The following is a 22,046-nucleotide window of genomic DNA, read 5'->3' on the forward strand; positions in this document are numbered from 1 at the left end:
TTTTTAATGTTTGCGGTTTTAGGTCTGATTCACTTGGTACCATGGCAACATGTCCCATGGGTTTATTAACGTGAACGTTAACACTGCTGATATGCTTGGCTTCACATACTTTTATTCTCCTTTCGATATGATGATACCTCTGGCTGTATTTGGTTTTCTCAGTCAGAGGAAGTGGTGAATGTGTTTCCTGCTCTGTCTCCCCCCTCCAGAAACACACACTCACACACACACACATACACACAGAGTCAGAGCTGAAGTGAATGCAGAGAGAGAGAGGAGGGGAAAGCAGAGCTCAAGCGAAAGAAGGTTAGCCAGCAGCGAGTTAAGAAAATGGCGATCATGCAGGACGAATGCCTCCCCTCGTAGATGCTGCAAACGCGTTGAAATTCTTTTAGCCTTACAGCCGGCTTTCCTTTCCACTCTGTTGCACTTTATACTTCAATGAGGTGAGTTTGATTTTACGATGTTTTCTTGAGCAGGGGAGCGTTTCTTTGTGGTGAGCTAATGTGCGCAGAGAGCCCCGAGCAGAGAGACCGGGGGACTGGTGTAGATAAGTTGAGCTGCCGCTGTTGTTTAGTTAGCCATGACTGAGCTAAGCTAGCTAGCTAGCTAGCCTCCTGCTCGGCTAGCATTTGGCATTAGGCGGCTCGTTTGCACTGCAGTTTGCAAACATAAAAGGTAAACGCATCGACTGTTACACCAAGGGATAATGTTTGTGTGCAGATATTTTCAGGCTTGTGTCACAAGCCGTTGTATTTGTTGGCAGGTTAACCTTCTGACGCTAACTAGTACGAGCAGTGGTTAACCTTAGCTAGCCGGCTGTGCGTACATATCTGTCAAAAGGGAGAATTACGTCTTTCATTTGATATTGCTGTTTATTGGGGTTTGTTTATTCATAAGCTCCCACTGTTTGTGGATACTACTAGTCGCTGTGTTTGTTGAAATACCAGTATAGCTACATTTGGAATAAGACCGGGTAAGTCAACTAGCCGCTACGTAACGTTAGCCGTTAGCCAGCATTAGCATCAATGCTAATTTGACGACGCAGCTTGCTCGGCGGTGACCCCGACTGGTTGCTCGGTTGTTTGTTGACTTGCAGAGGGCAAAGAGATGTTCAAATGTCCCCAAGTATTTAACAGTTTGTGGCGAAACGTAATTTTAGTGTAAATTTGGTTGTGAAATTGTAAAGCTGCAGAGTTGTATTTCGGTCGGAGTGTTTAACCCCCTCTATCGGTGGAAAGAGAGAGCAGTTGGTTAGCTTATCATTAGACCCCTGCTCTGTTTTGCAGGCGTATTCAGCTAACTTTTTACACCGGCCCGACGACGCTGCAGACACGGCTAAGTCACATAATAATTTAATTGCATTGACTTTAATTAGACGCTCTGTTACGACCAATGTTACTCTTGGCTGCGCTGGAAAAATACCAGGCTCGAGAAGCCATGTTGGTTAAGCTGTAAATCAGGCAACAGCTGAGATAATGGCCGATCAGGACCCGAGCTGTAACTCTGACCTACACACACTCTCACTGTGTCTTTATCTGTCACACACACACACACACACACACACATACACACAAACACAATATCTGTTAACCTTGTAGAGCCTTAGTTTTGGGGGACTCTGGTCTGACATTGCCCTGTGATGCAGTTCAACCTGAATTTCCACATCGACAAGTTTAGATACTTTTCATACCCGAAGAGTCTCCGTGTTTGTTGGTGCATGTTTGTCCTTGCATAGATTTTGCAGGTGCAGTGCATGTCTTTTGACCTGTGCACCATTGCACCATCAATAATTAATCTGAGACATTTTAAAAGAGTGCTGTTTACCCTGTAAGGTTTAGCATTTCTCTACGTAACTCTTGTACATGATTTCTTTTTGTTACAAGGTGTTGTTAAATCAATTAAACATAACATCCACAGGCAGTGTTTTTCCTGTCTGTAATCTAGGTTTGTTTGGGTAAAAGATTAGCTTCATGGCTCTTCTTAAATGTTTTTTGGGTTAGCTTTTCCTCGTTCACTATCAGGACAGAGGGTGTTAATGTTTAGGTTGCAACCCCCCCCAGAGGAAATTGTGGTTTGTGATATCTGGCATTATAAATAATAACGTCTTGACTTTATTTTCTTTCAGAGATTCGGAATTGAAAGCTGTTGCCACCAAAGAAGCTGAAGCATCGTAACAGGTGAGTGTGCCACAGTAATTTTTAAGAACACATGTATCAGTTAATATCACCTTTCCAGCCACTTCTCTTCAGATCATGACCTGTGTGTTCATCTGTGTGATGGACGACTAAAGCGGGGTGTGTGTGTGTGAGTGAGTGAATGTATGTGTGTGTGTGGGTCAGGGGGACAGGGGATGGGCAGCTGCTGCTTATGCAAGCACATGCAGTTCCGTTTGAATTGAATTGGAGGGTCTGGGTTGGTCTAGGCCGCATTGTGCTGAGTAAGCTTTGCTGTTTTAAAATCGCTAAATGAGAAGCCAGAGTCCTGATGTTTTGTGTGTGGAGAGGTGTTTGTGCAGCTCATTGTGTCCATACAGTTGCAGGCACACAATAGGGTCATGGGCCACAACTAGCACATCGACCTGCTCCGGAGGCTGCGTTCAATCTATTTTCTGTTTATGAATCTTGTTTTCACGCGTAATTTTCAGATTTTTTTTTCTTGCTTTTATTGTGCGCTCGCCTCCTTCTCATCCCCAGAAGTGTCTGTTGTCGTCAGTGTTTGAGGATGCCTTGTTTGAAATGCCAGTTTAGTCCAGTTTCTGTTGTATATCTTGTGAAATGTATTTGTTGTGCTTCATAGTTTGAAAACTGTATTTAGAGAATGGCTTTGTATGGTATTCTGTTATGTTGGTTTGTTTGGAGTTGGCAACTAAAGCTGGGTGGTGACGTGTCACCATTTTTCCAGTAGAAAGACGTATTTTCCTGCCATTTGTATGTGCATATGACTACTGCTGAAGTAATGTAAGGAGGAAAGTATACCAGTACTCATAAATAAGTAACGTGGATTTTTTTTTCACATTGTATGTTTCATTTTTAGTTTTATTGCTTTCCCACACTAACACCCAGATGATTTGTCTCATGAGAACTGTATTTCATATGATCTAAAAAAAAAACAAAAAAAAAACGCGGTACACATTCAGCTTTAACCAAAGCCTTTCATACAAGCCTGAATTATGTTTCTCCCAATTTAACACTGCTTAATTCTGTGATCTGTGTATTTTTTTTTTCCCAGTGGCAGCGATTCCTTATTACGTAAATCTAGATAGAAACTCTCTTGTTCCATAAATAACAGGCTGCCAACAGTGCAGTGTTGCTTGAGGTCATTTTCGTTTCAATTCATAGCCTTTGGAAAGTGGTTTTGCTTTCATGTTTAAAGAAGTCATCCTGTCCTAAAGTTTACAAATAGCATTTGGTGGATGTGTCTATAAAAGGCAAACCACGGTATCATAAATTTGCTACATTTATAGCATCTGTGGCACCAGTGGGGATTACATCCTTCGGGGCAAAAGCAGAATAAGTGTTCAGCGCTCCTGCTCTGGAGCCCTTTAGTTATGCACAAGTGAAGCTCAACTGTGAGTCAGTTTCTAGACACAGACTCACATCCAGCTTACTCACAGATCCACTTCATTTCTTGTGGGCCTTCTGCATTCGTACTCATCACAAAATGCAAAAGAATAATGTGTGATTAGTTGTGACTAGTGTTATTTCCTTTGATTTTGGAGAGCAATGTGCCGTCTGGCTTCACTTTCACTTTTGGTTGCCTGGCTTCGCTCCCTAAATTACTGTTTGCCAGACATGTTTTCATTCTTGTCTAAAAATATCACGTTTTCTCAAGTGGCTTATGACGTGTTGAAGTCGTAGCAAACTTGCATAAAGCGACTCATGCTGACGAAGCCAACTTAAGATGGTCGTGTTTGGAATTTAATACGGCCGTGCTATAAATTCCTAAGGTGTTGCAATGTTGCTACTTTGGTTGGGGATCAGGTAGTTGACCATTGCTCCTCCAAGCAGTAAAGCCACACCTGCAGATGGTCATGAGACTGGAAAAGCAAGTAGAATAAATGGAGCATTTGGTGCTGTTGACCTTTGCAGGCAAAGACAAGATACAATCAACTGGCAATGTTAGTTTGAGCAAGTTGTTCAGCAGTGTGGATGGGCAATAGTGTTCTTGGCTTTGAGGTTTAAATTAAATTATTGTAGCTGACATTGTAAGCTGTTAGTAGAAATCAGTTGGACCTCAATTTTTCTATAGATTTTTTTTTAAATTTAAACTGGTACAGCTGAATGTCTGAATTAAAACTCTTTAAATCTATTGTTATTATTATTTGTATTATTATGGTAGGCTGTTTTTGCACTCCATGCAGTCACAGGTTGGTCGATGTTGCATGCCCACCTACTCGGAGTTTTCTGACTAATGTAGCTGACATTAAAACAGAAGTTCAAAATTAAACAAGCCAACTAGTCTAAAGAAAAGAGGGTCTACAAGGGTAAACACTGTCTGAAAAAATATTGTGTGTATTATTAAGAGTCATTTGGAACAGTTAATCACATTTTTCAATAACCAAATCAAATGCCACTAAAATGTGTGGCACTTTGGATCGTACATAGTAATTGGATATTGTCCTACAAAAATAAAAACAGCTCACCAAATAAAAATTGTAAAAGAGTATTGAACAATATTCTTTAGAAAACGTGCATGATTATTACAACAGCATTTTCATTGTGTGAATGCAATCGTTTAAAATAACAATTTTATGTAGTTCAACCAACTATTTCTGGTGCCAACAAGCGTGGGTAGCAGCTTTGAATCCACTAGTGAAGTTATCGTGCATATCCCTTCCACCTATTGCAAAAAATGGCAAGAAAATCTGTTTGCATTTTTTTTGCACTTTACTTAACATAGGTTGGCTTGCCAGCTTAAAATGGTTAATGTCCAATTTACCTCCGCTGTACACTGCCCACTCATAGTCAGAAGTCTTGAATGAACGGTATGTAGTTTACACAAAGTAAACAGGGCTTGCCAATTTATACATATTCTTACTCTTGAATCCACCGGAAAAAAACACCTCAGAAAGCTTGCTGGAGGAAATACTTTGACTCACAGCCTGCCCCACCCTCCTCTGCCAGCAGCAAAATCGAATAGCATTTTTCAGCCAGAAATATCATATTGCTTTTCTCAAGTTACCATGACCTGAAATGAACCTGCCTGATTTTGACTGCACTGGTGAAGCGACAGGTTTAATGCAGCTAGGCTGGAAATGTCACATCTTGCAATGTCAGCCACTCAAAGCCGTTCGCTGTTGGGCTGTTTTTGATGAGGAGACACTCTTTGTAATTCACTAATTGAGTGATGGCTTTCCCGAACGGAGCCTCCAGTGTCGAGCCTCTGTGAGAACATGCTAATGCAAATTGATGCAAATGATGTGGTGTTATACATGCAAATTAGCCACGCGACTACCCTCTGGCTTTTGTTCTTCGGGGACAGGCGAGCTCTGAATGTTTATGTGGATGCTCAGGTCTGTCAGTTTATGTTTGGGTGTATGTCTGGGGTGTTTGTGTGAAGACGGCTACTTCCACAAGGCTACAAACGCAATCAATATTCCGTCTCCTATAAATTTGAAAGTCCTCGCTTGCTTCACTGCATGACTCAGTTCTGGGAGTGAAAAACACTCCCACAGGGTCTTAGGATGCTGGAGTCTAAAGCCTCAGATCTCTGATCTCTACCTCCTCAGAAACCCAAATATAGTTTGATTATTTTTAAAGTCTTTCAGCTTTATTTGACAGCTGGCAGAAAAGGGTTCACTGAAAAGGCAAGTGGGTGGCAGCGAAATCCGTGCTACACTGTGAATCTCAAAAGGGTAGAGCAGAAGTAGCTTTAAACGTAGCTGAATGTGGCAGACTTCCTACAGTTAATAAAGGCAGAGGGTGACGGTGTCAGAAAATTCACTTTGTATACCAGGACATACAGGTGACCCAGAGTGTTTAAAACTATTATCTTGCAAAGCTCTTTGTAGCTAAATAAAATATGCATGCACTATACTTAATGGACTCTAATGTTTTGTGCTAAAGTTACACACATCATCACTGCGACCTTTGGCAGCTATTTTCCTCATCTTTCATCTGTTTGCTGCTCTTTTCCCCCTTCTATCCTCCCTCTGTCTCAAGATAGAAAAACCTAAAAGTATGTGGTTAATAGTGGATTTATCTGCCCAGATTGTTATTTTATCCGCTTAAAAGAAAACAAAGACCTTATTTAGAGATGGGATATTTTTGGAAAGAAGTACCTTTTCATCACTCTCGCAATTTGTATGTCACGGTCAAAATGGCTCCTCCACTCCATCTAATAATAAGGCAAAACTTCGGAAGTAGTTTTAAAGTGTATTTGGTAGATAGTAAAAGGTAATGCAGCAGTGAAACACTGCATATATGTAAGTGTGTGGAAATCTCTTAGTTTTGATGATATAAAGTGAAATTCTGTCTATATCCAGCAGCATATTGCAGTTCAGGGCAGCAAATAACGATCTTGTACATGGCTCGTTTTGTCCCACTAATTGTCAGAAACCCCAAGTTTGAAAGCTTGTACCAGTATTTTTGCATGAAAAGTGACTCAAGCAATTGATTGTGAGCATATTCAGTTGACTATTGCTTGTTGGAGGGCTTTGCAGTACATGTTCCTGATTTGCCTGGTGTTGATGTATTATTTAACATTTGCTAGATGTACTGACACTCACATTAGGAGAGTTGGACTGAAATTCATGTTCTCAATATCAATTTGCAACTTAAGTTTTATAGCAGCTTTGTGCATGGTTAACTTAACGAAGACAATGTCATGTAAGTAGCTGTAGTCATTAAGGTTGGGTACTGAACTCTGTACTGTTAAGGTTACTGACTGAATTATGTTGGTAATACTGAGTACTGATTCATGTTAAGTCAATCAGTGCCATATTTCGGTAGCTAAGGGCGCTGGCGTATTGTGTGTGTGTGTGTGTAGCAAGTGTGTGGCACTCAAGGCAGACAGGTGTTTGTGATCAGTGCAGAGGGGAAGGTTAGCAGTGAAGTTGTGTAACAGCAGTAAATGTTCAGCGTAGATTACAGATGGACCATAAATAAGCACTGATGCTGCTTGATACCCAAGAAATTCCTGTGTCTTGCTTCTCAGCTGCTGCGCAAAAGTGCTTTGCTGCTTTTTGGCTCTGTTCATAGACAACACTATGCTCCATCTAGGTTGCAAAATGTAGACAAATATAATTATGCAGTTCCTTTTTATTGGGCATTAACTGTGTGTTATCCGTGTACTGTCAAAAAGAATAAACTTAAAGAGTAAGTAACTGCTTCAGATCGCAGTTGCGCCGTGAAACGCACGCTTGCACGTAGCTGGTGTATACAGCTGCATAGATTTAAATGAGAGAGTGTATCTGTTGCGTAAAACATGCAAGAGAAGAACGTGTCTGATACACTTGCAGTCTAGACAGGGAGGGCAATGGTGAGCCAAAGGGGTTGCAATTGTTGCACTTTTTAAAACTCAACACAGACAACGCTCACAAATGTTCTAAATTCAGAAGTTTGGACAAAGTTTTTACAACTTAAATTACATTTTTGTTATTTCCAATCCAGGTGCTGGTAATGGAGAAAACGTGAATGGTACGCAACCCTAGTAGCCATTCAGGAAAACAGGGAAGGACAATTAAATTACAGGCCTGATTTAGCGTGGTTGATTATTAACAAACTCATTAAAGAACAACAACAGAAAGCACGTGGTTAGCACCTGTACTTATGGTCTCTCATGTGACCTAGATTAGGGACGACTGACCTGTGATCAGTTTTAGTATGCATGTTGTTTTACTCTGCTTCCTTTTAGACAGTTAAGGAAAGTGATCTCAGGGGAAAGTCTGAAGTTAAAGCTACATGATGTTGCTTTTCAAAGCTGATATAAATTAATTGCTAGCTAGCATAGGTAGGGTTTTGGATAGAATTTGGTTTCCTGTATATTTTTAAAATCTTCAGCACTACCTTTCACTGGAAAAGGAAAAACCTGCAATTTCAACTTTCTTAGTATCTTCTCCGTTTCTTTCCCTCCCCCTTTTCAGACTACCTTTTTAACCCTTCTTTTGCGTTTGGTGATTCGGGGTGCCCCCCCTCCCTCCGTCAGCTGTAGCTGTCGGGGGATGGGCAATTGTCGGCCCATTCATAAACAGATGCTGTCCACGGTGTGTATGTGTGCACTCCAGGAGGGCCCCACCATGCTCTGCTGTTGTTGTTGTTGTTGAACCCAGAACCATCTGCTGAAGCACTTGATGGCTGGAGGAAGGAGAGAGAGGGGGGGGGAAGTGTGGGAACAGAGGCAGGAGGGTGGTGACTTAAGGTGGCAGCATTAAAAAGGATGCAACTGGGTGTGCACTTAAAGTTCAATTGTAATAGAGCCATGACTTTTAACATGTTGACCAGAGTAGTTTAAGGGAATTTAAGCCCCTATTTGGATGAACTGAACATTTCTTACTCTGGTTGAAGGCTTGCAGACTTTAAACTCACAGTCTACCCCTTAAGTTGCGTGCATAATACTAAAATTCAAACTTCATCATGTAATAAACATTTTCAAGATCCTTTTCTCTCATAAATATGTCCTATAAACACAGAGAAGGCTGTAGCATCAGCTCTGATCACTGCTGCTCACAACAGCTTAGTGCTGTTTGCAGGATTTTTCTGGGACAATGCTTTTTGATCAACATCACTGTAAATGTATGAGTGCTAAGTGATTTTCTGATGGCATCCTTAGGGCTGCCTTTTTGGCAGTGATGAAGCACCATATGCTCTCACAATTTTTGTTAAATGTAATAGAAAACAAGTCTTAGCCGTGTTTAGTATCTTTCTTATTTAATGCAGTAAATGTTTCCAACATATTAAACATTGGATTTGTAATGCAGAATCGGCACCTTTTGACAGTTACAGTGACAACATTTCACCATTCAACAAGCCGCTTTGCAATTATCAAACTAAACTAAGTGATTACACATTGAATGGTGCAGCCACTGTGTCTGTCTAAGTTGTTTCAGCATCTCTGTACGTCTTTCTGTTTATAGCTAAGGTAAGTGCTGTGCTGTAATCCCATTATCGGATTAGACTGCAGCCTGCAGCTTTCTCCTGCAGGCTAAATGGCACACCCACCGCGACCAGTGCAGCTAAACTTGACACTCTTCTTGAGGGAGAAGCCACAGTCTGATTACAAACTAATAGGAAGACCTTTATTTATTTTCAGGGAGCCAACAAGAGTAATATTCTAATCAGTAAGGAGCAGTGAAAATGTTTAATTACAAAGGTTTAAGTACCCTAGTTTTATATTTATGGCCGGATGTTTTCATTTGGTTTCATGTGATTACGAAGCAATATACATTGGTGTAATGTTAAGACAGAAAATAAACACCATAGAGAACATTGTGTGGGGGCACACGTGTTAAATATCCTTTTATTGTCCAGACATTCACGGTGAAGCTGCGTCCATGTCTCCTGAAATAAAGACAGTCCACTTCTCCCATTTTCTGGGGAATATTGCTCCTCTTGACCTCAGGGGAAAAAGTCATCTTTTCCATTAGAAAGATCTCCTTGAGAATTACTAGTGTTACTTTAAATAAGCATTAAGTCATGAGAAATACATAGCATGACCAAAGCTCAGCACCATAGAGTCAAAAAAGAAACAGATGAATGTATTATTATTTCATTATAGATAACTTTGTTGAATATTTTTCAATTTAATAAGTTAAAGGGAAGTTAAAAAGGATTTCTACATTTTTTAACCAGCTCTGTGTCATTGGTTTAGGCAGTGTGTGCAGATAAATGGTGATTTCGGATATCATTATTTTGTATATGTTGTCTTTTCCTGCTTTGAAAGGCTGCATTATGGTGAAGTGATGTAAATTTCTGAACTTAACAGACTGTTCTAGCTGTTGTATTATTTGCCTTTACCAACGTAGTCATTATGTCAACATTAGATAAGTATTTATCAAAGATTTCATTGTGTACATATTTTGTGAAAGCACCAATTGTAAACCCTACAATAATGTTGCAATATTGATATCAACATATCTGATAAAAAACATATTGTAATATTTGATTTTCTTGATACAGTCCAGCCCCTGGCTTCCCCCTCGTGCTGCAAGCACCGGGAGCTCCTCTTCCATCTGCCTTCAAACAATCACCAAGACAGAGCTGGTTGAATATTGGCGAACTTCCCCTTTTGAAAGAGCAAAAATCATGAAGCTGACATCCTAGAATTGTTGAAGCATATGATAGTAACTGTGCCACACAAAATGTAATAGCAACAACGGTGACAATAATGGTAATTCCTCCTGTTGTTCACAGGGAACATACCCATAGAGGGAAGAACAGTGGATGGAAGAGAGAGAAAGACGGAGAGTGTGACGAGGACGGAGGATAAGAAGATACAGGGCTGGTCAAAAGGTGAGAAGAAGGAGCTGTGGGAGAGTTGTGTTGTGTGAAAATTGATTAAAGATAATGCCATTGCTCCGTGCTGTGTCTAAATATTTGTATTGATTTGCCATCGCAAATGTAGTTACTCTCGGAGAGGATTCAGTGTTCTGCTGCTTCTAGGACACACACTTCTAGGAAATATTTATCTGTCATGAGCGATGTGCCACTAAAACCAGTCACTCCAATTCTCATGGTGTTCAAAAGACCTATTTTTCCAAACACCAGAAGCAATTGTGCACAGTAAGCAAGGATGGGATTAATATTCCATATCTCTAGAATTGTACTCAAGGCAGTAAAAACAGCTTCACAAATATCAGTGTTGCAGTTTTGTGTGGAGACATAATTCTGGCAATAGATGATAGGAACTGGTGCAGTATATAAAAAGCAAAGCACGTCTAACTCCCAGAGGACTTGAGAAAATCCACAAACTACTTGGCTCAAGACATCAAGTTCTATTTTATTTTTTTAAACTACTAGTCCAATTTGGCTTTGAAGCCTTCATGGATTTCACAATATTTAAGTGTTTATTTTTCCAGCATTTTTTCGTCCTTGCATGGTCTGGGCTCTGTCTCTGTCTGTGCCTGCAGTGCCGTGTGCTTTGCTCTTATGACAGCGCCCGGTGTACTTTGCCATGTGACGTAGGAGTGTTTTCCATTTGAATTGCCGTTGCAGTTTCCATTGAGTCCTGTTTGTACGAGCCTACTTCAGTTACAGCTGAAACTACTGTCATGGCTAGTGTAGGCAGGAAGTCTGATAGCGTCTATCCCTGACCTTGAGTGTGTCTTTGTGTTTCACTTGCTCTCTCTGTCTCTTGCTTTTGTTTTTGCTTCTCTCCGACCGTCATCTTGCTGTGTCTATAGTCTCCCCCGCTTATTGTATTGTTTGTCTCAGTACAAACAGAGAAGTAGCTCAGAGTTTAAGTCTCCGTGGTATCAAACTAAACTGGCACAGACATTTATCGGCATGTGAGCTCCTCCCCTCAGATAATGGTTATACAATAACACAAGTGTAATCATTGTACCTCTGAAAGACTCACTGTCTGTACATAACAGAGTCTTACTATAGCTGGAGGCTATAGGTTGATTTGCCCCCAGTTGTCAGCAGCTCTTTAGCATTTACCAGTTTGATTATCTTTTGTCTTGAATCCAGTAAGAACATGGCATTTTTCTGTTTTTGCTCATTCTTGCTAGTACAGCTGCACCAGTTAGATGGTTTGACAGAAGATTATTCTGCACCAATTGTGAAATTTGATCGCCATTAAACTTGGCCCCAATTTCATACAGAGTCTCGTTGACTAGCCAGGTTTTGACAAATAAACGCGATAAAGTGATGGATTGATTGAGGAAAATAAAAGCCTGGGCTATTGATTGAATATTTATAGAAAAATTTCAAGCAAAAATGCAAATAGTTTTTAAAATGTGAGGTTGCACCTTAAGTGATATCTCTTTTTTTCATTATATTAACTTATTAAAATTGCAAATACAAATTAAACTTTTGGTAGCTTATGAGAAAAATAAAATTGCTTTTTCAGTCCACTAGGCAAATTTTGCTACAATAAAAATGTGAAATTAATAGACTGAAAACTTTGTTATTAGATAAAACAGATGATTTGATTTCCTTTGGGGATATCATTAGCAGTTTTAAAGAAAGTAATAAATGGTAATATACCACAATATATATTTCCAAAATATTTAGCGTATTGCAAAATATTTAAAATTGCAAGGATATTGTATTGTGACTTAAGTATCTTTAAACTATCGTATTGCGGGGTGTAAGATGATTCCCAACCTCTAGTATTTGTACAAAGTTCATCGATGACTGAGTGTGACATCACAATTTAAAAGCCCTCGTTGACTGAAAAACCTGGTAACAAGCAGTATCGAAATGTCTCCAGTCAAAAGCATCGAGGTTCTGATCCCGTTCTGTCCCGACTCTCCGCTGGATTAGCAAACTTTCTGTTGCTGCTGTCTCCAGAGCCGCTCTCCTCCCAGCGAACAGTCAGTACAGCGTTTTCCAGCCAACACAGTAGCAGCTGCGAACACGAACACTGAGCCCTTGAAATGTCCCAACAAATTCACAGCAACTCGGAAACAGCTCGACTGAAATCATTACAGTCTGGTGTGCTGAAGATGAATACGGTGTGTTTAATGGAGTTAGCAACTTAGCATGCGGAGATCCCTCCAGATTGTTGGATATTATAGTTGTATCAGTCTCTACTGGTATTGGTATACCATTATGGGTGCTGGTATTGGCACTGTTATTTAACAACATAAAATATTTGTTTTTAATGATACCCAGCCCTACTGACATAACAAACACTTTCGAAGACAACACCCTGTTATGAACAGTTTTCACGATGAGAAGAATCTGCGCTCTATAAAACAAAACATGCTTAACCTACAGACGACTTAAGAAATCCACCTGTTGATGTTATCAAACCGCCAATTAGAAAGGGACTGACCAATGCTCCTATTGACTGCTTAAAACTATTTATAGAGTAGACAAAAGTACCTGAGCATACCTGGCAGTAACCACAACCTACCTGGGTGTGCCTGGCAGGTGACTGTAAAGTGAAATGGATGATTGGATAATAGACAAACCAGCTAATGAATCATACACAACACCTGAAGCTTGTGCCTCTGCGCACATGTCCCTTGGTTTGGGTTAGATATGTGTGTGGGGGGGGGGCCCCTTCAGACTCCTCCCAAAGTTGCTGTGACGACAGTGCACTGTGTGACAAGTGGGCTTATCTGCTCCTGCACACGCACACTGTACATGTAATCTCATGTACAACATACTGTTGTGAAAGGGACGCAGTCACACAGTACAGTAACACCTGCACTCCAGTATATTACATGTTTTCTTTACACTTCCTCATGTTTTTCACACCCTCACATTGATTGCAGTTGAAGCAGAAACGATTCAGACTGCGTGCCTCCACTCCCAAATTTCCCCTTGGCTTAGCTATTGATAAATGAGGGTTTTTGCTTATTTGAGAGAGAAAGACACTGGCATGTTCTCCTTGCACTGATGTCATCTTGCTCAGACAAGCCCAGAGGAGTTGGGAGTGTTTAGGAATGTTGCCATAACAACAAGGTCTTCCCTAACAGGAGCTCTGTTACTGGTTGGTTCAGCCCAGAGAGTAGCTATGGGATGGGTTGCCCCACCAAAGATGAATTGAAACCAAGCTCAAACATAATCTTTAATAACGCACTGTATATATAGCATATAGTGTATATAGCACACAGAGGCAGCAACGCAAGCCCTCCAAATTAAACATGTCCGTGCGTATGAGGATTGTTTGACAACGTGCTTGTGTTAGAGTTGGAGCAGATTTTCAAACACAGCACGACAGAGGTAGGAACAGACAATGAGGAAACATGTCCATGTATGCTCCGATGGACCTTTAATTAGTGTGCATTTGTTCAATACAATATAAAATAGAAGTGCAGTGACTGCATTAAAGCTTTTTATGCATTTGTGATATGATGGCAGAAATCAATTTTCTGCCAGCACTAACTGTTTAGCCGATCCACATCATGACCTCTTTACCTGTGTGCTTTTTATATGTCATATGCCGCCCACTCTTAGTGTTGAAAATGAGAGAAATGTCTGCACAGAGTTTTTGTTGCCGAGGGCCCAATGTGTTTTACTGGCATGCAAATGATGTTAAAGAATATGTCTGCTTTTGGCAACAAAGCACCGTGCTTCAAAATAGATTTTGTAGTTGCATGGCAACAGCAGGACACGTGAAAAGCGCCTGTAGTTAAAAACAATGCTCAGTTGACAGTCACTGCATGAAGAGTTTTTTTCAAATGGTCAAGTCAAACAGCTCAAAGCTTGAAAAATGCACCGTTTGTCCTTATGCTGACCTTTGATAAGTGAATGTATGGTGTCTCTAGTAATTGGCATCACCTTCTACACATAGAATAAGTAATCTAAAACAATACCCATGTCAGGCAAATCAAGCTTCCTCTGAAACTAAAGCATACGATTCAATTAAACACGTGTTTTGGGTGAAGAAAGATTTTTTTTCTCTGGGATGCCTTTGGGCCAAAAGGACTCAGTGAACTCCTATCAGTATGTCAAGGGATGCACCCTTTTTTCTTTTTACTGTGTGAACAACAAATCTTTGTTGTCAGTGACAGGCGAAGAGCCAGGTAACACTAACTGCTACCAGCCAGTACCGAGAACTAGCAGATAACAGAAGTCGATTGAGAAAAAACAATTTAAAAAAATTACTATTCAGCAAAATTAAATCACAGCCATACTATGATGTTTTCAGTATAATTTTGTAAAATTCAATTTTTGGCAAGAACCTTGAATAAATACAGTTGTGTGAAGGAAAAATTTGTTGATGTTTTCACGGTGGATTAAAAAAAAATACGAGAGAAAGATTTCTAATTCATAAAGTAAAAAGACTTTTGAAGCAGTTTTAAAAGTTTTTCATGTGAAAGCTTATCAGAACAGGTAGTTTTTTATGATTAAATTCTTTGTTTCTCAGACATAAAAGGGCGAATAAATAACAAAAACAAAATTTACAACAAGAAAGCGCTGGCTATCGGCCACGTTTCTTATCTCAACTTCCCCGCATACAACATAAAATCAGCTTGATTGTATTGCATATTATATCAGCTCACCTGCTTTTTTGCAGTGGAGAAAGTTTCCCAAGTACTCAGAACTTTGAAATATCTTCAAATGTCCCTGCAGATATACCTGCATTATTACAGGTTCTGTTTTGGTATGCGTACATTTGCCCATCAGCCTTTCAAGTCTATTCAGATGTACCTTGGTTTAGATCCACCTCTGTTCTACTCCTACTCTCCAGGTTAGTTTATGTAACAGTTAAGGTAGGAAACGGGGCCAAAACACTTTCTTGGTTAATTCTATTGATCCTTCCTTCAACTGTTGTAGCTTTCAGCATGTTGGTCATTTTGCCAACTTGCCTCTTTAGTTTCTTTGCTTCTTGCTGCGTCTGTTGAACGGAGTACACATTGTACTGGGTTCATGTGCTGCTGACTTCAGGAAGTTGACCTCTTTGCTTTTTATACATGTTAGAAGCTGCAGCTGCATTCCTCTCACATCAGCCCCAGTGACAGGCTCTTTAGCTCTTTTGCCTTTTTGTCCCTCCTTTCTCACATTCCACTTCTCTCTGCCTTCTGTCTTCCTTCTCCTTACCTCGACATCTTGTGTTTTTTTTTTGTTTTTTTTTACTATTCTGTTCACATTTCTCTTTCTCTCACTCAGCCGCACTCTCTGTGTTTGTGTCTTGTCCCTATATTCCCTCTTCCCCCCCTCAACCCTCTCTGTCTGTAAGATGATAGCAGTCGAGCCGCTGCCAACTCCAGGGGCCCTCATGAAAGCTGTTCTCAGATGGGAGCACAGGGAAAGAGGAACAAACTGTACTCTATGTACTGAGGAACGGCAAAGAACATGCTTATATTTACCAGGCATTAATGTTTTCACATTCATGAAGAATGCCGTTGTGTGTTGTACTCACTAGCCTAACAAATAAATCAGCCTTCAAATTAAAAACACAGATAGTCTTGAGAATTACTTTAAATATTGATTTGTATGTAGACATTTATAAATCATTTTGCCTGCATAATGTTAGGAAAAAAGTGAAAAATACCCCTCACCACAGTTCATCATCAAGTTAATTGTTTTGTCTGAAAAATATTCCAATTGTTAACGTATTGACTTTATGATCGCATGACAAAATTAAAGGAACCAAATTCTCAGTTTGAGAAACTAGGACCAGTAGATTGAAGGCATTTTTGCCTAAAACATGCCTTTTTTGATTAGTTTATTATTGAAATAGTAGGTGATTATTTTTCTGTTGATATATCCAGGCTCTGTGCTGGGCTCTCTTACCTTTCTTCCGGCAAGAACAGGGAGCTTCTCTGGTGGGAAAATGCAGTGTGGAGAGTAGGGCCGTAACGGTACATGTATTTGTGTCGAACCGTTCGGTACGTGACTTTCGGTTTGGCACGGCCCTGTACCGAATTATTGGGCGCAGGATGTTATTTTATTTTGTTTTATTTAAATTTGGTTTTTTGTGAGCCAAACCATTTGAAATATCTAGTTCCCCGACGGACATAATTGAGTGACAGACCAAGTCCGAACGTAAATCTCCGCTTTCACTTTGTGCAGCTCATTCTCGCATTTTGACAACATGGCAAGTGAGCCTGATGAATCTGAAGACCCACCCACAAACCTTAAGTCCTCCATTTGGGAACACTTTGGTTTCAGGGTAAAATACGAAGATGGAAATAAACAAGTGGACAAGACAAAAGCAGTGTGCTGACACTGCAGAACAGCGGTCGGGTATGTACTTGGAAACACGTCTAACATGCTAACGCATCTAAAGCGTCACCACCCGGGTTTGAACGTTAACCGGCACAACTAGAAAAATTAATCTGGTGCAAACTACGATATCGTCGTCGTTTAAAAAGAGAACGTTTCCCTGACCATCGCGCTAAAGAAATAATCAACGCCATTGGAGTTGAGTAAAATTGTTTAAGCTGCACTTTAGATGTAAGCATGTTTTGTTTACTGCACTTTAACAAAGTGGGAAAGCTAAGTAAGTTCCTTGTAAAACTGAATCTGAGCAGGTTTTAAAGCTGACCAGCAGCACTATACTTTTTATTTTAATTGAGTAAAACTGTTAAAGCAGAATTGTATATTTATATTTTTCATTCAAAAAATGTGTTAAAAAAACAGCAGGATTTTTATTTTTCACTTTTATATTTCTATTTTCATTCAAACAATGTGAAAAAGCAGGATTTTATATATATTTGTTTCATTCAAAAATTGTGTAAAAAGAGTTAACTGCTGTGATGGTATGTTTTAATAAGGTTACCAATAAGTAAAAGATATTTAATAGTTGTCTATTTTTTTCATTACTGTACCGAAAAAAACCGAACCGTGACTTGTGTACCGAGGTACGTACCGAACCGTGATTTTTGTGTACCGTTACACCCCTAGTGGAGAGTTGGTGATCCCACGAGCTGGTCCATTTACTTGCACTGCCACACAGCCAGTGTTTCCCAGGCGTTAGAAACCGTGCTTTTTAGGGGGAATCGGGCTTGGTCTGGCTCGGGTTCGTGCTTAGTTTTATGTTATGATCTCAGACAGGCAGGGCATGGGCTTCAGCTTGGGTCTATTCGGTTCAGGTTGTATTTTTTGTCCGTTGAGAACTCTAGCCAGTCTTGCCTTAAAGGTGCCCCTGTTGAAATAAAAAGCGTAGCACACCCCAGTGGGCGCCATGTTACAAGGTGCTTGGTCAGGGTACACAACCAAGCAACACGACAAGTTTCGGAGCCTTCACGCTCGGTGCCAAGTGAGTGAATATGTCATTTTATGGTGCATGAAGCTTGCACTGGGGGACAGGAACAGTTGCGTATTACATATTCTTAAATAGTATTTTTTAGAATATTTTGTAGTGCCTGCTGTGTAACACAGGGACAACGTATTACTATTCCTATTGTTAATTCTTATCATTCTTAATTCTCTGTAAAACCTTAGCTGCGAAACTCGTCCAGCAGCGTTGCCGACACATCAAAATGTGTAGTATGTATTACATGTAGTTTGCAGTACTTGTAGTAGGCAGTTCACATTAATGACTTAGTGACGGCAACAGGCACCTGTCAGAATTTCTTGCGAAATTTTCTAGTCTGTATTTATGTTTTTTGTCTATGCACCAACATACCAAAGCAAATTCCTTGGAAGTGAAATGTACTTGCCAGTAAACTAGTTTCTGATTCTGAAAACAGGCTGATAGTGTAATTTATGGAAACTGATTTCATGTTCATTGTGCAATACATTATTTTGGTTAAGTGCATGATGAGCACTGCCTCAAGTGACGTGTTCAGCATCTTTCTACATTATATCCATTATATCCATCCCCTTATAAGGCCAGACAGTTTTTCCCTGCGTAGCCTCTTTGAATCGGATGCTTTGGGGTTGACAGAGGTCTTTCCATGTTGGAAGGTTGAGTCAAGATCCATGGAAGTAAACAACTCACTTTGCTGGAATTGGCTTGCCCTTTTTAGTGCTGTGGCTGCCTGAGGGAGCAGGTCAATACTTTACCTTTCTGTTCTGCTGTTGTCTTATGGACAATCAATCTTCTTAAAATACTTTTGGGCCATTTTTTCCTGCATTTTTTTTAATGATGATGATGATATTACTGTCGTGTGTTTTTGATTGGTTCCAGAGCGCAGCTAAGCAGCTTCTGGCAGGCTTTATGTTTAGATGCTGGCAGTATGCCCAGGTTTAGCTGTGAGTTAACAAAGGTGGAGTTTGGCCTCAGTTAGGTGTGTCTGGTCTGTATGTTTGGTTTTATAGCATTGGTGGCTGGTTTGTGTGTCTGAAAGAAACCTTTTTCCTCATATAAACTGCAATTGTTGGATTACTTTGTCTTGTTGTAATAAAGTTATTCTAACTACAATAAATACGCCTCTCTACGTGGTATATTAGAATCAATAAAAATCTTAACAAATGCCCCAGACTTTTAACACATGCATGCTTCATTGCATCTGCACACTCGCTCATTGTCCACACATGGGTTTGTTTGTTCACTTATCATATTGGCTGGTGAACAGAGTGGTTGCTATTTGAACTGAGGGTTTATAAATAGACCTGTGTACTGCTGCAGCAGGCAGAGAGAACTAACACTTGGTAACCTGCACTAGGAAAAGGTCAGGAGACACGCACACACACACTTTCCTTCTCGCTGTCAAACACACTGGTCCACTTGTACTGAAGGATGTATGCGTCTCCTCACTGTTGATTCGTGCCTTTGTCCTCTTCATCCTTTGATTGTTTTTGCCTCCCTTTGTCTCGCTGTCTTGGCTCCCTTATTTCTTGTCTTCCTTTGCTCTAGGATAAGAGGGTTTGCTTGCCATAACATCCAAGGACAGTGCTGCCAGCTTTAAACCTGTTGTATAACCTTAATCTAGTCTAACCCATTCACATTCATCCCCCTTCAAGAAGACATGGTGTGTGTGAAGTGGTCAGTCCCCCTCTACCTCCTTCATGGTATTTTTTCTGACTAACCAAGCTGACTCACATACTTGTCTCACACTCGGTGTACCAGAGAGATGGGAATAATTAGTCTCTTTAAACAAGAGAAAAGAGGGAAAGCATAAGGCTGCAAAAATGCTCCAAATATATTTAAATAGTATATTTGTATTGGCATAGTCAAAGTGGCTGCCACTGGCAACATGTAACCTTCATAGCTGTGCTGTAGCCTCCTTTGGAGTTGGCCTGCACTTCCACTAAAATGAAACCATGCATCAAAGCTTAGGCAATGCCACGTGGAAACAATAAGAATAGTGATCAGCTTAGTCTGTTTGTGTAGGGTGGCGCTGGCAGAGATTGTTTACAGTGAAGGCAACACCAATTGTTTCATTTTCAGTAATGCTAGATACAACCCCACTGCAAACCTCCTTGTGCCGATCGTCACTCTGTCACAGGGGATGAATTTTTTTTTTAATCACAATTACCTTGGCTAAATGCACAATAGGCCAGTCAGACCTTTCTATTTGGTGTCTTAGCACTTTTTCTGCTGTCAGTTCTCAAGTTTCACACTTTAAAGGTTCCTTAAATAATTAACTATTTGCCTCCTTGTCAAATATTTATTAGTTTCCAAAATCCACATTGACAACCCATCACATCAGCATACATTAGATCCACACACAGCACTTATTTCAAAAGAAAATATGTCACTTTAAATATGGTTTGCTTGTTACTCCCGGTTTTACCTTCCAAAACAGCAGTGAAGAACACCGGGAGCAAGCGGCAGGAGTTTTTATTGACACAGATAACAATGAAGGCGAATCAGAATCACCAAGTGTTCTCTGGTCTAGCTCAGCTATAACCACAAAAACACCGAATCTGTCCGCACGTTGGCGTGTCGTTCACTACCGCCTGTTATTACAGACATAGGAACTAACCACAGACACTTGCCTCGTTCATGGACTTACAGTGGTGCGCCGCTGTAGTTCACAATGCCCAGTGTGCTGCTGTAGAATCAATATGGGGGTAACACTGGAATGGATATTTGGTATTTTGGGCATTAAAAAAAGATTGTTTTGGCCTGGTGGAGGTTCCCATTGGTCTGTAAAATTGTAGGGGAAACACTGCCATTGATGGTTTGATCCTGCACAGTGCAGGATCGCTGTGGATTGACATGACCGTATGTTCCATAAGACACCCAAGTGATGAATGTCTGAAACAATATATATGATATATGCATACAGTATATTGGCCTAACCATCTTTCTCTCCTCTTCTCTCTCTCTCTGTCTCTCTGCACAGTGCCAGAGCATACCAAGTCAAGGCAGAGTCCTAAATCTAAACCACATCCCCCCCTTCCCCTCTCCCCACACATACACACACAGACACACTCACATACAGTCCTCAGCAATGCCAAGGGGGCCTGATCAGCCTGCTGCCCGCTCTGACAAGTCCTGCCTCTTCACGTCACACCCTTGAGGCTGTGCCCTCTGAGCTTTGACCTTTGACCTCCCCTTTGTCGACCTGGGAACCAGAGGTCACCTGTTCTCCACTCAGCCAGGGGACGCCCTCCTGCCCAGCCAGGAGCCGCAAGCCGCACTCACAGGTAAGCTAGTCTGCATCCTCAAACACATCCAGACACACGAGACGACACATTCACACTCTAACGTTGTTTGATAAGTGAGAAAACAATTATTACTTTTAAAGGCAATAAATGTTAAAATGTGGGTGTGCTCTCGCTCAGAGCTTCTGATGACTTTCTCCTTGTATGTCTATGCCAAATAGTTGGAAACAAACTTATCAAGTCATAAAAAGTAACAGATTTCCAATTTGCAGAAGACTGTAATAACCTCAGAGAGGTGGCTGCTCTCAGTGGTATCCTGAATTGCTTCTTTTGTGCAACGTTGACCTTGAAATAAATGAAAGTTTCTATTTTTTTTAGGGTGTTTGGATTATGTAAAATTGTGTTGGTTTGCTTTGACTTTTTATATTAACTGCAGATTTCAGAAACTCATTGAAGCGGGTTGTGCTAAAGGGTGAAAACATTTCTAAAATTCAGAATAAGCAGACAGCTCACTAAGGATTACACACATTTGGAAACGTAATTACTTATTTGTTGAGTTACGTAAATTCAAATACTACTTCATACTGTTATATGAATAACCAATTATAACTATTAGAGCCTCATTTCCACTGCATGGTACCGGCACACCCCGACGTTACCCACCTTTACCCATTCTTTTTTGGTTTTCCATTTGCGAAAGTTGTGGATAGTACCTGGTACTTTTTTTGTACCACCCCAGTCGAGGTTCTAAGCGAGCTGTAGTTAAAACACTGCAGACTGATTGGTCAGAGGAAATGGTCACTAGCATGACACAAACACAGCATTTTTAAACAGCCAGACCACAATGTTTTTTAATTCACTCAACCCAATTTTAAAATAAGCAGTCGTGGTCAGTTTATGTGCAGACATTCCTCTGTTTGGTTGCTGAGAAAAAGATTCAGCGAGTGTCACGTTGAAAATTATGTGAAGGCAGTTTACGTGGGG

The 22,046-nt window shown here is 40.5% G+C and overlaps 1 protein-coding gene across 2 annotated transcripts in view; it reads left to right on the top strand.

Annotated features, from left to right (window-relative positions):
* The first annotated feature begins 244 nt into the window (after positions 1–244).
* LOC125878768 (trinucleotide repeat-containing gene 6A protein-like) overlaps positions 245–22,046 on the top strand; it is a 46,950-nt gene continuing 25,148 nt past the window's right edge. For both annotated transcript variants that reach the window (XM_049560125.1, XM_049560126.1), the window contains exons 1-4: positions 245–446; positions 2,129–2,180; positions 10,353–10,451; positions 20,801–21,104. The gene's annotated coding sequence lies outside the window, so the exon portion shown is untranslated. The remainder of the gene's footprint in view (positions 447–2,128; positions 2,181–10,352; positions 10,452–20,800; positions 21,105–22,046) is intronic.

Source organism: Epinephelus fuscoguttatus, linkage group LG19, assembly GCF_011397635.1.
Source record: "Epinephelus fuscoguttatus linkage group LG19, E.fuscoguttatus.final_Chr_v1".
Taxonomy (NCBI): domain Eukaryota; kingdom Metazoa; phylum Chordata; class Actinopteri; order Perciformes; family Serranidae; genus Epinephelus; species Epinephelus fuscoguttatus.